This window comes from Dermochelys coriacea, chromosome 2, assembly GCF_009764565.3.
Source record: "Dermochelys coriacea isolate rDerCor1 chromosome 2, rDerCor1.pri.v4, whole genome shotgun sequence".
Lineage (NCBI taxonomy): Eukaryota > Metazoa > Chordata > Testudines > Dermochelyidae > Dermochelys > Dermochelys coriacea.
Window position 1 is genome coordinate 87,759,115 of NC_050069.1, and position 18,676 is coordinate 87,777,790.

Consider the following 18,676-nt stretch of genomic DNA (forward strand, 5'->3'; position numbering starts at 1 on the left):
GCATGCAATTTAAGGCCTGGATTTACAATGTATAAAAAAGAAATTTTTAATCCTGGTAATTTAGCCTGCTACTAAAATACAGTAAGAAAAAAAATTCAGTTTGGCCGTTTTCATAGATGGGAACATAGTGTCAAACAAGAGCAGCTGATAAACAGGAATGCTGAATTGCCCCAAGCTGATCTAGTCCAAACATTTTCCACACAGATTTTTGGACAATTTCCTCAATGGAAAACCAGAGGTCATTTAAGACTTTGGCTTGTTTTCATTTTTCAATTGTTGGAGAGGACCACAGATGTACCAAACACTGTGCACATTGTGAAATTTAACAAGATATTTATTCTATTTTACAGCAGTGGTAAAAACAGTTTTATAGTTTCAGCTTTAGGACCTGATGCAAATACTATTGAAGACAACAGAAAAAGAGTCCCATTGACTTTAGTGATCTTTGGATTAGGGTTATAATTTCTTCCTGTGAAAGCAATAACTCATGTCTGGCATTAATATTTTTTCTGTACAGTTTTCCTGATCTTGATAGATTTTATAGTCTTGTTGCAATTCACATATGACCATCTAGGAATTAAGCCAAGGTATACATACTATACTGCAATATACAGTACATCCACTCTTTTTTTTGCAACAGGATTTAAAGAAATCTTTCCTTCATATGCAAGAAGAGAAATGTACCTAATCTGCTATAAATTGTTTTAAAAATTAATCATATTCTAACATCCAAGAAGAGTCAGACATCTCCAGTGTGGATCCAGAATGTATTGTTGCTATGGTGATAACAGTTGGCTAGATTCATCAACAGCCAGCCCCTGATATTTTAGTGCTATCTTACTTACGAATTCACTGTTTGAGGAAATTAAAAAACACAAAAAGAGACACAATGGATTATTACCCTACTAGTTAAGACATGATATTTTTTCCTACAAGCAATAGCCTCTTCCTGCTCCAAGGGGGGAACCTACATACACAAATCCCACATATGTGGCGTTGATATTGCAAAGTCATGTGACAAGTTGCATTAGCCATGTACCTTCTATCCTCCCGCCATCGTCCCTAACTGTGTCCTAAACCCTAACTTGTCTCTACTGAGGCTACTTTTAACACACCAACTCCCCAAGCAGCTTCAAAAGCTGCCTTTTGTGTGGTTATAGACAGTTGTTTTTCTTCCCCTGCCTCCATCAAACAAAAAACACACACACAGCAGAATTCCCTTCCCCAGCAATGCACAAATCTGAGCTGCTGGAGAGCCAGCTCTCAGTCCTACACAGTGACAGGTTCAGTGTGAGACATCCTGCAAAACATTAGGACTAGGCACTTGAGAACATTACGAATGGGACGTTTCGTTTTCCGGTGAACACTTGTGTTAGGCTAGGTGTTAAAAAATGTGAGCTGAAGTAGATGGAATATTCAGAGGTTTCAAATGACCTTATGTAAAATGGCTGAAACAGTAGGTGGTCAGAGAAATGGAATGAAATGTGTTTGTCTGGACTAGAAGAATTCCTTATTAGGAGTTTTCAAGACTGCTATATTCTCATTAGAAAAAAGTGATTATGGTAACAAGCCAAGTTCCTGTTCAAACGGAGCCAGCTTATGGAGACTTTACACGTGGTTCAGGCACTTCCTCCTGAGTAGCACCATTCATGTTAGTATGATTCCTTGTGTAAGTGATCACCAACATGAAAGGCCTGAAATGTGAGGCTGTTAATCAACAGTAAAGTACTAGCAGAAGCTTACTTTGATGCTACCCTTTGTTTATGGTTGCCACCACTTTTGCACATCCTTCTGGAAAGACTTGGCAATTTCAGGGGCAACACCACTATATTTGCCATTTTCAGCACCACTCATTACCATCCCATACTAAGAACCAGCATTTACTATCATGATATTTCCTGTTCCTGGAGGACAGTGGATTGGATCTGTTCTGAGCAGGCCCGACGATGAGAAGAGTTGCTATTTCCACTGTTCTGAGCCTCTTGCAATATGAAACTAAGCTTCCTACTCTCTTACTCAGTACTTTCTCATTTTCATTCCTCTCCTCTCTCTGGCCCAGTCTAATAAATGGCCAATATTGTGAGTTACTGCAGGACAAGTTTAACTTTAGCATTTTCCTGTGATCAGTTTGGTGGATTGAAGACTATGCTTTAGACACCTGACCCTGATAAAAAGTGTCTTGCCTTCCTCAACCTGGTGAGACACAAAAGTCAGAGCAACTCAGCAGGAGCAAGTCAGTCAGTTTTTGTAGCCAGATTCCAGAAGTTGCTGATAGGGTTGTGTACTATTCCTGCTGTCTTCCAGTAACCCAGAAAAATGCAGCTCTGTTTTCCTCTTATGTTCTTTTCTCTTTGCCTTTTATGCATTTGTCAAAACAGGTGTCACAAAAATAGGAGCCTGTCTCTAAAAGCTCTCCCTTCCACTCCCCAAACAAGAACATTGGATGCCATTTGAGAGACTTTCCTTTTCCTTCCCTCTCTCCATTAGACGATTTTACAGAAGAGAAAAAACACAGTATATGGAAGTTGAGAACTTTTTTAAAAGTTCCACTCTACCTTTTTTAAATAGGATAAATGAAAGAGAACCAAGATGTTGCTGGCAACAGACAATCTCAAATTGTAGTTTAAAAAAACCCAGTTAAGTTGTAACATTTGATAAACCTTTTCTCCGTTTACAGAGCAATACATAACTCTAGCTTCTCTGCTATAGCTTCTCTATCCAGAGATATTGCCATTCTAAGATGTACCATGGATGGAAGAGCTATTTTTGGGTGATGTACAGAAGTTTCTAAAAATTAGTTACAACTTATACCCTCATTTTGAACCATGTACACTTGGGTTAGTGGTAAGGGAACAAAGCACTTGCTTTGCAGGTGAAAGGATGTGAAAAAAAAGTCAGCAATATACATTCAGGGTAGAGAGCACTGAGATGCACTGGTCTGACAACCTAGCCACCTTTCTGGGACACTAGCCACACTAGCCACCTTTCTAGGGCTCTGAAAGCTCCACAAATGTTTGGGGATCTACAGTACTTTGCAGGTAGGACTAGAGGGGAGTAGCAAAGGGACTAGCTTAAGTCAGTGCTCTAAGGAATTGTTCCTTGCTGATGCCTCAGATTTATTAAGAATCTGTGCAGGTGTTAATGGCATTCAGGGTAGTATTTGTTACCACAGGGTCCCCTCTATTAATACAACTACACAACCGAAAGAGAAGGTTTGGTAATGGCAGTGCATCTTCTGCAAGGGGAAAAGATGGCCTGAGTAACAGAGGGAGAGAAAAGCCCTTCCGTAGGGCAGGAGGTGGTGGGGGGGAAGAGATGGGAGGAAAAGGAACACTAAAAGAATGATTTGATAGGAATTCCCTAGTTCTCTTACCCTTCACAGTTACCTACACATCTCAAGCTATTTGATGTGGGGGACCGGCAATTTCCCCCCCCCAATGTGCGCGCAAACCAGCAGCCGATGGCTCATGGACCAGCCCTGGTCCGCAGACCACCACTTTGAGTAGCACTGACCTACACCACAATGTGCCCACAGCCACCTCAGACAGTTGATATCGTGTTTCCAACAGCTTTAGTTATGCTAAGATGTGATTTCTTTTGGGGGGGGGGGAAGAGGAGAGTTAGCCCCACACACTGCTATCCTACCTCAAAGGGTCCCAGTGACAAACACCCCAAACTATCCTGTAGTTAGTAAATCCTTGCAGTAGCAGATGCTCACACTCAGACCAACCCTCTATGAAGAATTCTGACCATCCTCTAATAATCTTCACCAGAGCAACTCATATGGTGTCAACAACAGACAGTGTCATCTTAGGTTCCCAATGCAAGAAAGTTGAACAAAAAAAATCTGAGAATCTGTAACTATTTTGGATATAAGAGTTTTTGCCTCCCTTTATGAAAAACTTGGTAGTTTGAAGGGTTTGCTGGAGGACTGTTTTCTAACATTCACGTCTAAATTAAACTAGAGTTGTAGCCTGTAACAGAATGTGCTGTGTCATTTGCATTAATCTCTGTTTCTTTGCACTACAGCCTCTTTTGGAGGGAATGACTTCTTTTATACAGAGGAAATCTTCCATTTGGAGTCATAATGAGCAGATGGAAGTGAAATAGAGTAACAACTGTTTTCTTCCTGCATACACTGATGCATGTCAGAACAAAATGAAACTGATGCCCTCTATGGATACCGTCTTTTGACAGAAATTCTGATAAATTTGACAACTTCTCAGAAATAGACCAAAAATCAAAAGAAATCAAGCAAGTTTGTGTGGAATTTTAGTGAAAAGGATGCTAATGGTGTAAAACAAAAACCACCACATTATGCCAAAAGCAAAGCCAAAGCTTTGAGAGTTCCAGGAGGAGTCAGAAACAAACATAGCAGAATTTACAGATTTATGAAAGTCACAGCATGTCAATTATGTGTATAAGCTCTTTGAAGTGACTGGGCTTTCAAGCATTTAAGAGGAGGAAGAGTTGTCTGACTTTACAGAGCACGGTAAAATAGTGAAAACTCACTAACCCTGCAATACAAATTCTCCCAGAATCAGTGATAGTATCTTACATGAAGAAAATGTGTTCTAGAAAAACTGACCAATTCAGCTAGATCCAATGAACTAAATGCAGCATATACCAGGTAGGACACTAGACTGGGAGTCAGGACATGTGGGTTCTATTCCTGGCTCTACCTCTGAGCTTGTGTGTGATGTCTGGCAAATTATTTCAGAGTTAGCTCCTCTCAAAGTTCACCTAGCAGTCATACTGCAAAATAACTCTTGAGCTGCATAGAATAATTGTTTTATTGCTCAGAGGGATTGTGTTAGCACAACTTGTCAGTTGCTACCTCAAGCTGTAACCAATACTTCCTGATGGGCCAGCCAACTCATGTTAAAAGCATCTCCACACTCCCATGAAGGGGTTGTGGGTGTGGATAGGACTCAACATAGGAGGAACAGTGAAAATAGTCTCTAATTGACTGTTTCCCCTTTTGCCTGTTGTCTGCTTTAATTGTTAGTTCTTCAGGGACTCTTGCCCACTTTGTGGAGTACCAAGCATAATGGGCCCTGATTGCAATCAGGGCCTCCAGCTGCTTCTGTAGGTAGAGACAACTCATACCTGGAGATATGGGAGGGCTGAGTGAGGACATCTGGCTTCAGGAGTGTTACTGAGCATGCTCAGTATAAGCCAAGCAGCAAATCAAGGGGCCCCGTGAAACTGCATGCCCGCCTCCCATGTTTCACTTCTGGCTGTAGGCCAAGCACATTACACACAACAGGAGCTCTCAAGTTGCTCACAACAAGCTCCTTGTGCTCCACCCTCCCATCTCTCTATGGTTCAGGGACTCCCTGCAACTCCCTCACCCCTCTCTCATGCCTTGGGATTGTCCCTCATTTTCTCCATATACCAAGGGCTCTGTGGGCTCCCCCCACCATTCTTTCTTTACCTCTTTCAGGAACTGTATGCCTCATGCATTCTTCTCCTCATATTGCCCCCACAACCCCCAGCAGGGGTTTCTTGTGCCCGCATTCCCATTTCTTATTTTCTGGGACTGGGAGAGAAGGGGGCTGCCCTCAATCATTTTTTTGAGCTTGACTGACTGACATTGGTGAAGCTACTGGCTCTGCTAACCATTTGGCAGGAGTTGCACATCTCTCATGTGCCCCTTTTGTTCCTCCCCCCACATGAGTGGCAGGTATCATAAGCAGGGGGAGGCTGTGCCTTCCCAAACAGCCTAGCATGGCCCTGCCCATGCTCCACCCCCAGGCCAGGCCCGCTCCTGAAGTTCCCAGTGCTCTGTCCTGGCCCAGGCTACCGGGGGCTGGCTGGCCAACCTGCCTCCCGCTGGGTCTTGAGGCGGCTGGTGCCAGTGCTGTACTGCCTGCCAGGCATACCGGGGCTGGGGGCACTGTGGCCACACTAGGCTCCTGCGGGGAGGGAGAGACAAGGTGGGGGGGGCTAGGTCCCTCCCAATTTTCACCAGTCAATAATGTTATGCCCACTGATAGCTGATCAGCTTCAGGGAAGGTTCTAGGTGACACATGCAAAAGACAGACCTGCCATTGGCTTGAGTGCAAGACTCACATTGCTCAATGTATAATAGCTCAAGGAGCTCAGGAGAATGCTGCTGGAATGCAAGGTGATAGGCAAATACTCATTGGCAAAACATCTACAAGATGAGCAGACCAACAATACAGTAACAAACAGACACCACATAGAAATTTCCCCTACAAAAGGGGATTCACTGTGCAGTTTGCAAAGGAATATTAAATCCAACAAAAAAGTTGTGCATATTGTTAACCAATAGGTGACAGGGCAATGTTTGCCATTACAATGGACTTTACTGACAACAGCACCCATGCTCAGAAACACAAAGTTAGGTCAAGCACTTATTGATCTCATTATGGTCATGTTGTTAGAAAGAGCTTCCAGACAAGGCTGCTATTTGAAAACTCTAATTCCCCCAGGTAACCAAAGTGGAATAGTGCTTGAGAGCTCTACTAAAAGCTCTAGGATGCAGTTACATATTTAGTCTACTTTCATAAAGTTCAGCAAAAGTTTTCCAAGAACGTGTGTGTTTCAGTTGATGGCTGCCCAACCAGAGACACCTGCAGCTCCCCACTGGCCTCAAATAGGTAGTATCACAGAAATATAGTTTATCTAGCCACACAGAAATAAAAAAAGGCTGGAGAAGACATTTTGTGCTGTGGACTTTTATAGAAATAACAGGGGGAAAACAAAAACAAAAAAAACAGAAATCATCATCAAAATCCCCATGCAACACTTCTACCTACAGTGTCCTTCAATGCTCAGTCCTTTCACCAGGAAGAGGCTGTACTATCATTCACCAAAGCTCTCGCTTCCACAGAGTTCTGCTAGTCCCTCACTCCTTTTGTGCATCCTTCCAGTGCCTTATCTACCTTCTCAGCCAATGGGATAATTAGCCCCTTAGCTCATTACCTAATCAGACCAATTAAGTCTTCCACCCCTCATTCAGGGCTTCTCTGGGGAAACTATTTAGTTTGAAGTGACCAGAGTGCTGGGTCAGCTTCTGGCTCTCAGCACTCTGTCACACCCTCCCAGGGCATACAGCATCTGTATGATCAACACTAAGGTCCAGATCCTCAAAAGTATTTAGACACCTAATTACCTTTGAGGATCTGGGCCTAAGTCACAACTCTCACAAAACAAAGTTCAAAAGGAACCAAATAATCTTTCCTAAAATTGGGTTATGCAAAGTTTTCCCATGCACAGAAAGTACTGTTACCTCCCCCAGTCCATTACCCAGGTTTCTCAAGTTGAATGCATCCTAATAACAGAGTGCTGACTATAAGCACCTGAGAGAAACTATGACACTTAGCTCTCTCAGGTGTGTGGTTGTAGAGTGATTAGTTTTGATAGCACAGGGGTTCCCTTCCCATGATTCAGTACATTGGCCACATGCAGCTTCATTTTAAATAAGGTCTCTTAGTTTTGGAAATCTTGGGTACATACACATCCATCAGGGACATAGGAAGCATTTTCTAAAGCACCTTCAAAATATCTTAACCAAGAAGGCACTGATGGATGTTTGAGATGAATAGATCTTCCCTCCTGTTGAGCCAATGGCAAAATATGCACAAATCCCATGGGCAGAATTTGTCCCTGTGTTTTTCCAGTGATGGGTAGAGTCGCTGCATTTTATTTTATCTAAGATCATTTCCCTCATCTTCTTGATCGTTAGGTTTAATGTTGGAATTGAAATGTCTAACTAAACTGCAAATGCTCACATTATGGTGTACAGTATGGTGGAGCCTTTTAATTTTTAAATATCTTGCAATGCAGTGACTCAGAGGAAGTGTGAATGACAGAAGGAAACTTCTTCGATTAAAAACAGTTTGTTGAAGGGAGTGGGGAAAATCAATTCACACACAGAAACAGATCCAATGTTATTTTATTAGCAGAGATCCAGCAGCCTGCTTCCCACTCTACCTCCGTTCACGTACTAATCCCTGATGGTGGGATCTTTAAGTTATGGCCAGATGGCAGCTTTAAAGAGATACGCCATTACATAAGAAATTTCACCTATATTAGACCTTGGTTCAATTCAACACAGCTCACTTATGAGCAAGATTCATGGTCTCATTCTGTTTTTAGGATAGAAATTTCTAACATGCATCGTAAAAACACTATAGCATTTGGTACAATTCAGTGCCAGTGGGAGCAGCTGATCAGAACTGAAATAGAAGGAGAGTCAAGGGAATGGTGAACCAAGGGCACCCGGAGGTAGGCAATCTAAGTGAGAAACCCTGTGATGTTTCATGGGAGATAGCTAGGTTCATCAGAACTCTGGGTAACACTCAGGGATCAGCTCCCTGACGGTCCCAGCCACAGGCAACACAGGGACTCCCCTCTCAGCCCATGTGGACTCTGCAGTCCCTCACACAGGTTAGAGATAGGCACATTCCAACCTCCTAGTGTCTCCCTGTAGTGTCCAGCCCCTCGCCCACTGGAGGCTCATAGGATTCCCAGATCCTCTGCTCCTAGAGGAACAGTACTCCACAGCTTACTAGTTACACCATAGACCACAGCTCTGGTTAATGAACACTTGGATATGTTTATAGTGAAAGCAAGTGTATGTTCATTTATTGAAGAACAGATTCAAATGATAGCAAACAAATATTGGAAACAAATGGTTACATATAAAAAAACCCATGCATTCTAGAGCCTAAACTCAGCTCACAAGGTGCCTTATTGTCTAATAAGATACCGCATACCCCAAAGTCTGAAACCTTCTTCTCATGAACCCAAGCCCACTAGTAGCTTGTCTCCCTATGATGAAGGATGCCAGGGCAACTTTGTGCCACTCATATATTAGATCCGCTCTTCTGTCTTTACCTGTAAAAGAGGGTCCTCTCCTCCCAGTTGTTTACCTTCTCTGTTAATTTTTCCTTCTGAATTCCCTGCAATCTCTTAATTAGCATGACTCATTACTTATTGTAAGCATAGGCAACATGTGGGAGGGGGACATGTAGGGTCATGTGCCCCTCCGGGTCTGCTGCTTAGCTTGTACGAAGCATACTCAGTAATGCTGAAGAAAGCAGCTTCCCTCACTTTACGTCCCCCCCACTACTGGGGGGCATGGGGCATATGATTGTAAGATGCACAATGGTCAGCTAGGTAGATAAATGTCTCCCACCTCCTGTCTGGTGAAATCCATCTCAAGGCATGCTACCTCTGGGTGACTTGCCTTTAACTACAAGGCCTTAAAAACAGATTATACACACTTACACCCACACCGCTCTCCTTACATAGTATCTGCAGACACATTTTACAGAAATTCTGATGACCAGTGACACACATGGTTTCAGTAGAAACTTTAAACGGCGCTCTTTGGTGAACTGGAGTATAAATATCAGACCCGTGGATCCCTGTAACCCTTTTGCACCCCATGTACACTCTGCCAGTTGGCATTAAGAGGTCCTTGGGTCACAATCCTCGCACAGTTTCCCAGCTCACTCCATCAGTGCATAAGGACTGGCCACACACCTACCCCAGAATTAGCCATGGGACCTACCTCCATATTTTGCCCCATGCCTTCCCATTAGTTCTGGATACACTGGAGTCATGCTGTCAGAGATGACCTTGGCCACAGCCAGGGTGCGCAAGAAGCCTCTTTGCCCTACACAGCAGTCAAACATAATGGTAGCCTCTGTAGCTTCCAGATATCACTAAGAGTATTTTACCTCCTATTTATCTGAGAGTGGTGTTTTCCTTTATCCCTTCCCAAAGTATTATATTTAATAGTACATGAAATCCAATGTATTGTATTGACTGGGTATCATATAAACTACACTTATTTCTTGTTTTTATAATGCTCATTGCATAATAAAAAAAACAACAAAAGCAATGGTTCAGCATCTTTGAGAAAAATGTAGTTTCCGTGCCCACCTAAAGTACTTTGCCTTTAACCTTGCTGTGCTGCCAAATCCAGAGAGACTCTTTAGGAGTTGGAAAATTGCAGGTGCATTAGCACAATCTTCAGCAGCAAGAAAGAAAGATAGTTACCCAATAGTTTCACTATGTTTGGTGGGTTAACAGATGTTTTTGTAGCAGCTGGGAAAGGAATAATTGACACATCAAAGACATGCTAACCTGACACATTCTGTTGCCAAGCAGCAAGCATGGGCTGCAAGCAAGCATTTTGGCAAAACAACCCTGAGGAGGAAAATTAAGCAACTCCCCTGAAGTGTAAAATAGCAAATGAAGAAGCGTGTATAAAAATAGTATAGGAGATATTTATTCCTGGTGTAGCTCCACTGATTTCAAGGCAGTTAAGCCAGATATGAATATGACCCAATTTCTCTGTGTTGGATAAATAATCAACAACAAAAAAATCAAGAACTTTGATTTGTGTCAAACATCTACCGGGTATGCTGAATGCAGTGGTGGTGTAGCTGTGCTAGTCCCAGGATATTAGACAGATAAGATAGATGAGATAATAGATCTTTTATTAGACCAATTCTCTCAGTGAAAGAGACAAGTGTTAGAGTTACACAGAGCTCTTCTTCAGGCCACACATTGTCTATCAGGTATGTTGAAGACATAAGTACACATGATGCACCAAGACTGAGGATATGAGACTGCTCACAGTTTGAAAGCACATATCAGAATTTCCTCACTGACCCCCAAACTGAATGAAGGCAGAAAAGCAAATCCAGGATTGCAAGGATTGACTCACCACAGCCTCCACTGGACACTTGGTATTGCAGCATTTGTGCACTTACTGTTTTTCAACTCTATGTCTACACAGACAAGAAAAATCTGTGGCTAGACTGTGCATGCTGACCCGGGCTCATGGGGGTTGGGTTGAAAGGCTGTTTCACTGCTGGAGCCTGGGGCCCAGGACCTTGCAGAAGTATGAAGTGCATGTGTACTACACAGTATTTTTCATCAGAGATTCTTTAAAATTCTTAACAAAATGAATTAAAATTCATTCAACATGCCTTGAGGCAGGTAAGTGTTATTATAGACATTTTGTAGAGGGATAAATTGCAGCACAAAAAGATTGACTTGCCACACACTGTGTGTCAAACATCTGGCAGGTATTTTGAAGTGCATAGGATAAACCAGATCCACAGCTAGAGTAACATTGACTTCAACAGAGCTTAATTAATAAGATACTAAATCAGACCAGATCCTCAACTGATACAAGATAGCGGGAAGAAAACAGACCAGCTGTGGCAAAATCTAAAACTGACACCTAGATTAAATCTAAGAATAAAAGGCTAGTACAATCAGAGAGCCCCAAGTATCTCCCTATAAGAAGAATTTATAATTATAAAAAGCACAATAATGCATCTAGCTTTAGGATGTAAAAAACACAAACACACAGCTTGCTTTTCCAGGTATTGCTAACATTAGTTGCACCTCGACTACTAATGAAGGCCCCAATTCATCAAGTTACTTAAGCATGTTCATAAATTTAAGCATGTGAGTAAGCCCATAGACTGCTATGGGTCTGCAAATTATGCACAGGCTTAAATATCTTGCTGAATCTGGGCCTAACAATTTTATTTATGAACTACTAAAAATGAACTACTAAAAAAGTAGTTTCTACAATCTTTGGTCTAGATTCTGCCCTCAGATTCACTCTGTACCTAGCAATATAAATGTATGTACCTATGTAAAGGCAGACTTTGGCTCATCATATTGTACATTCATTTCAGACAACCTGAAAAAGAAGTTATGCAATGTTAATCAAATTTAACAGTTTCAAACATTTTCACAGGACCCTGATGAGTGAGATTTAGCTTAAAGTACATTAATGCTTGAAGAAAAACCATCTACTGTTGGCAGAATTAGGACATTAAAGAGGTTCAGGAAAAACCATAGTCCCCATGCATCAAGGTCAAGTGAACTAGCAACAAATCTAAACACCATGTCTGTATTTTCCCAGTCTAAAACATTTACACAGAGAAACACCTATATTGAAGCACTACACTAGAGACAGTCCAAGGTATTATTTTGAATTTACAAAATTTAGTCTTTTTGGTGGAGAAAAATGGTGGTAGTCTCCACTCCAATAAAAAAGTTATTTTGATCAAAAGATGATTTTTAAATCAGAAGAACATGTAGAATACTTTATGGCTTACTTTTTCATATAATAAAGATACAAGTTTTTGCTCAGTGGAGTGTTTCAAAAATGTGTAAATTTCTCCTTCGAGCAGAGATCCCATATAAAACTCTCAACACTATTTTAAGAGCCTTGTGTGAAAACTTATCCAACCCCGGAGACCAGGACAAGTCTTATATATACACACACACGCTGCTTAAATTTACATAAGTTATTTTGCACAAATTTATTGAATTCATTTATTTTTCTCCACAAATGTCAGTGACAATAGATCAGTTTCATTTTTGTTTCTACTCAACTTCTGGTTTTCCATACCTAGCACAATGGTGTTGTATGTGGGCTGTTAATGTAGCCAGGGACCACTTACTACAAAAATCTGTAGAGACAGCTCTTTTTAAAAATAAAGAGAATAAAAATAAATACAAATACTGAAAATATTTCCCCATTTACTTCAGATTTTGTAATGTCTTTTTCTTAAAGCAAAATACTGGGCTTGAACTAATTGAGAGCATCATTTTAAAAGAATAAGTGAAAAAAAGACCTGAGCCTATTTATATTGAATACATTGGAGAAGCCGATCTACTCTTGTGCAAAGAAAGGATCCCATAATGCCAGCAAAATCAGTCAGACATATGCTGATCTCACTTGCACCAGTTTAAATCCAGCACAACTCCATTGAAGACAACAGGCGTTATGAGGGTTATACATACTACACGTCAGCTGCACAAGCCAGAAGCTAGGGCAGAGCAATAAAAAATAAAACAAAATGCTCATTCATTTAATTTTGCTTGTAACTTATTTTTTTCTCCTCTTGTCTTTTTACCTCATTCCTAGAGACTGTCCTACTGCACTGGGAAATATATTTAAGAAGCTATTGATTTGGAGTAAGACAAAAAAGCCCACCTATTTTCCATCTATGGTATATAAGCATGGCTTTATCTTATATTATCTGCCTTGAGCTCATGGTAAGTAACTGCTGCATAAGCATTAATATTACATAAATATCTTGTAATATTCGTACATGGCAGTGTGCATTTATAGAATGAAAAATGCCAATTGCTTTCTCCCGTCCCTTAAATTTGTGGGAATTTTCTCCATCCATTTCATCACTATTATCTTTAAGACTTAAGGGTTTTCAAAGCAGACTTGGAAAAGCTGCCAGAATTTATTAAACTTTATGACACACAAAATTAGTGTTATTTCTCCCTGGATTCTTATATCTTGGCAGATATGAGTTATATAAAAGTTCTCTGGTTTCTCTGCAGCTTGTCATATTATTAGTATTTTATGTGAAATCTAAACCAGTAATGAGACAAGTAAGCATGGGAGATGTATGCTATAGTAACAATATTACATTGGTGCTGTACTTGAGTACTTCCTAGATGTTTAGTACTGGTGGCTAATTCTGCGCAAAACAGAACCACCACCAGCCAACCAATCCATACCCCTGAAAGATGCAGCTAAGCTGTTTTAAGATCAGCTATAGACACTGCTAGGGCAATGGAAGAATTTTTGTTGTTCTAGCTATACCTCTTGAAAGGGTGGAAATTCTCCTTCCATCTTTGTAGTAAGTGTCTATAGTGGAGTGCTTGTAGTGTAGACAGACAAATTGATTTTAAACCACTCAAACTGGTTTAGCCCTTTTTGATGGAGCATAATGCAGTAGTTTGCTTCAATCCGCTTAGCTTGCATTAGTATACTCCTTAGCAGCTCTAATTTCCACTGGTCTGAGCTGGTCTGACCAGTGCAGGACAGGAGACTCAGAACTGGCTTCTTGATTATTTTCCTCAGTCCCTGCCTCCCCCCACAAGTTCTGCTAAGGCTCAATGGAGAAGAATCTAGTCCATAATTTCACTGCTTCTAGGTATCTTAGGTCTTCATGCAAAATGCAACTTTCTAAAACTAACAGAATATGCTACATTGCTTCTCAGCAAATAAATGCTCTGGACAAAGTCAGTAGAATCTGTGGGACCAAACCAGAAGCCGAGACTCTGTTTAATTAAGGAAAGCTTGACAGTGAAGTAGGTCAGGACACGCAGCATGCAAGATTCTCGTTTGTTTGAAGAAAAATGGGCAACCACCATTAATTACTTTTAGAATCATAGAATATCAGGGTTGGAAGGGACCTCAGGAGGTCATCTAGTCCAACCCCCTTCTCAAAGCAGGACCAATCCCCAACTAAATCATCCCAGCCAGGCCTTTGTCAAGCCTGACCTTTTACCTATATTACAGGGACTTACTACTCCAACATAGCTAGATATCAAGATACCACAATGACAGGGCTATATAAGTACATAACGTAGGCAGACAGTACATAACGTAGGCAGACATTCATTAATGAAAACATGTTCATACCACCCCCCGACAGGTAGAAGGTTGATATAGATTCATCAGCAGTGATGCAATGCTTTCTTGTGAGAATGTTAAAAAAAGAAAAGGCAGAGAATGCTGTAATGAGACTATCCTTTGCAGTTCATCTGGAGCAGACCAGCTTGCTCATGGTAGTACAGTTTTCCTTTGAATCCTGTATACTGTTGATCTGATCAGCCTGCTCCTGCATCTGGAAGCAAAATACTGGAGTGCGCTAGCTGTATTGGTCTCTACCAGCTACAGTTCTTCAGTTAGTTACAGCTATGGAGTAGCTGGTTTTTGTACTGGTTTTCCAGTACAACTGCAGAACCTTTAAGTCAAGACATTAAATTGAAAGGTTTCAGAGTAGCAGCCGTGTTAGTCTGTATTTGCAAAAAGAAAAAGGAGTACTTGTGGCATCTTAGAGACTAACAAATTTATTTGAGCATAAGCTTTCGTGAGCTACAGCTCTCTTCATCAGATGCATTTGTGGAAAATACAATGGGGAGATTTATACACACACACACACACACACACACACAGAGAACATGAAACAATGGGTTTTATCATACACACTGTAAGGAGAGTGATCACTTAAGATGAGCCATCACCAGCAGCGGGGGGGAGGGAGGAGGAAACCTTTCATGGTGACGAGCAAGGTAGGCCATTTCCAGCAGTTAACAAGAACATCTGAGAAACAGTGGGAGGTGAGGTGGGGGCGAGAAATAACATGGGGAAATAGTTTTACTTTGTGCAATGACTCATCCATTCCCAGTCTCTATTCAAGCCTAAGTTAATTGTATCTAGTTTGCAAATTAATTCCAATTCAGCAGTCTCTCGTTGGAGTCTGTTTTTGAAGTTTTTTTGTTGAAGGATAGCCACTCTCAGGTCTGTAATCGAGTGACCAGAGTGATTTAAGTGTTCTCCGACTGGTTTTTGAATGTTAATCTCTGAACACCCTGACCTGGACAGAATTCAACTGAAGTGTACAAATTGCTTCTCTTCTGCAAATCTTCTGTCAGATTTGAGGGTCAGTTTATTTTTTGGTGAGTTCTGAAAACCACAGTTTAAGTGGAACAAAGTATGTAAATTAACCTTTGGTGCAAAAAGAATCTTCTCAGTACAATATTCAAATGGTGGCATACTGTAAACAACAACTATAGAGCAGTTGCTGTGGTAACCACATCTTTTTGAAAAATCAGTTAGCAGATGACAGTTATGCAATAACACACTTGTCACTTGGGCATAGGTGAAGCATGCAGTGTATGCACTGTTCTTGCATAAGCATTTATTTTCCTCCTATGAATATGAATATTTCACACACTGAAAAATATGGCACCTCCCTTCTAGTACACAATCAACCCTAAAAGGGAAAGAGAGAGAGGAGGAACAAATACATACATGGAAGGAAGAAGTCCCATGGTTTTTCTGTTCAGCTGTGGTTGGCAGCAGCTCAAACAAAATCTTCCATCCTACATTGGATTTCTTTGGCCTTCTCATTCCTTTTGTTGGGTCACCCTCAAAGTATGATAGAATTCTAATTAGTAGTAGAAATAGATAGATAGACAAAAGAGTATATAGGTATTGTAAAAAGGTATGAACATCAGTTCCATGCTGTTGAATTTCACTCTGTAACAAATGCAAGGCCAAAGTGCTAATTATTTCAGGCCGGTACAGGATAAAGAGTCTGTGCTGGAAAGTGATAAGAACTTTGAGGAAACAATGCTGTTCTTTAAAACACGGTGATTCTCTTCCCCCATGGGGGCCCCTTGTCATGCCTATGTAAATCTTGGTATCCAAAGAGGGAAAAATAGATAGTGGGATAAAACTTGTTAAATGAATCAAGAGTCATAGATTGTGTTGTTAAGTAAAAGAATGAATGATGAGTGCATGGAATTGAGAGCCTGAAGCAGGGAAATAATTGGTTAGTAAATGGTGCCAGCCTAATCTTAAGAATTTCAACCTTGATATCGATGGGCCGAAGAATATGCAAAGTGGAGATAACCAGATGATCCCCGGAGGGCGAACCGGAATCCACCCAAAACGCATCAAGGAAGAACAAGAAGATAACACCTAGCCATCATGGAGCCGTCATGGATGAACCACCTGCTGATTGAGTTGATTGATGGTCATCTCAATTGTAAATTCAGCATGATGAAGCAACTTCCATAGATTTGTATTGAACCAGAGACCTATAAAAATTGGGTCCAGGGACTGTGTTCTTTGAGTATGGTTCTACGACCACCCTCCAGGAGCATCAGATGCGCATCTGACGACTCGGCTCCACTCTAGTATCCAGGCCACCTGGCCAGTGACTTGGCACGAGCAACATCTAGGCTCGTAACTATAACAACCTTTATGTAGAATCTGTGTGTGAATGTCTGTGTGTGTTAGAATGGATCTATATAGAAATTGCATATAAGAATATTTTGTTGCATTTACAATAAACGTGGCAATTTGCCTTGTCCCTCTTACAAGATCCTGTTGGTATCATTTTTATTAGTATAACACTTTCTCCCGCCTTCCCCATATTCATTTATTCTGAATTACATGGATTATTTATAATCTTCTACAGGGAATTTCAAATGTACCATTTCATACATTTTGTTATATAGATGGGGCAAGTCAGGGTATCATTAGCCAATCTACTGACTAAACAATTTGCATAATTCATACCACAGAAGAAAGTGTTGCTAAGAAACTTCCTTTACTTGGCTAATCATCAGCGGATACACTTTTAAAGCATGCAAACTTGATTTCTTCCCTATTAAAAAGGATTCTACGCAATACAATGAATCCTAACGTACATTTTGGAGGATATAATCAGGAACTAGACTTTACAAACTAAAAAGCCAGAAATGGGTTTGTAGGATTTGGATCCAATTAAAGAAAACATGAACACCAGTACATTTCCACTCCTAGGCTCACACACGGGAGCCAGTGTACTTTTGAACTCATGTATTTTGACTATGTCCAGGCGGTCTCCCCCTATGTCCTAATAAAAGGGCACAGAACAGCAGGCAGGAAAGCAACTTCAACAAAAATGCACACAAGAGCACAAAATGAACTACTCCATACATATGCATTTTGCTATGCAGAAGCCACCCAGTCTGGAGCATCACACTGAAACATAGTATTTCGGATTCACAAAGCAAAAGTGCATAGGTGGGGGCTGGTTGATCCCATGCTCCAAGGTACATTTGCTACTACTAAGTTGGATTTTTGTTAATAGACTGATTTGCTGCGTGAACCTCGGTTTAAGTTTGCTAATGATGGACGCTAGTTTTGTGAATGCGTCTGTGCACATGTGGTCAAGAATTGGCATTGGTTTACTGTATTCTCTAATATGAATGTTGAAAATACCAGGGGATGCTGGACATTGTTTTACTGAATGCTCTTATATAGTATCTAGATCTGCCATGCTGAACCTGGGGTGTGTATATTTTTAGTTTATTCCCCTTGTAACACTAGATCATAAGTATTTAGCTTCAGGTACTCATGAATGACAAGGGGAACTTGAAAAGTAGAGGGTTGTGTTTGTTTGTTTGTTTGTTTTTTAAAAAAAAATTTCCCTCAGTAGTAAGTCAACTTCAAATACCCACAAACAAAAAACACAGCCCACAAACAAGTGGAGTACGTGCCTACAAAACCAAAAACAACTATGTTTGGCAAGCCCCAATCATAGCCCATCTCCACTTATGTGGACTGGAAAATTACTAGAGGAAGATAAGTTTCAGAGTAGCAGCCGTGTTAGTCTGTATGAGCTGTAGCTCACGAAAGCTTATGCTCTAATAAATTTGTTAGTCTCTAAGGTGCCACAAGTACTCCTTTTCTTTTAGAGGAAGATAAGGCAGAGATAAAGCCAAACAGTCCTTTGGTAGTCAATTGAAATAGAGTTTTGAGGATATGCCATACTATGAAAGTAGGCTCATTATGGTGGAATTGAAAGTATATGATTATGTATAAGCAATTGTCACCATTGGGAAGGGTGGCTGGTGAAACATAACAAATAAATGTCAAATGGCTACAATGCTTATAAAAAACAGAAGCACAAATGAGTAGTTGGTGGATTAGCATTTGAAGGTTGAAATATTTGTCCAAATGCATTCAGCATACATGCTTATGCTGGAAGTTTCAGGGAGGAGTTGTGAGCATACCCACTTTTGTATCCATTTATATTCAGAGAAAAGAGCTAATTCTGCAGGTTAATATTATTGTTGC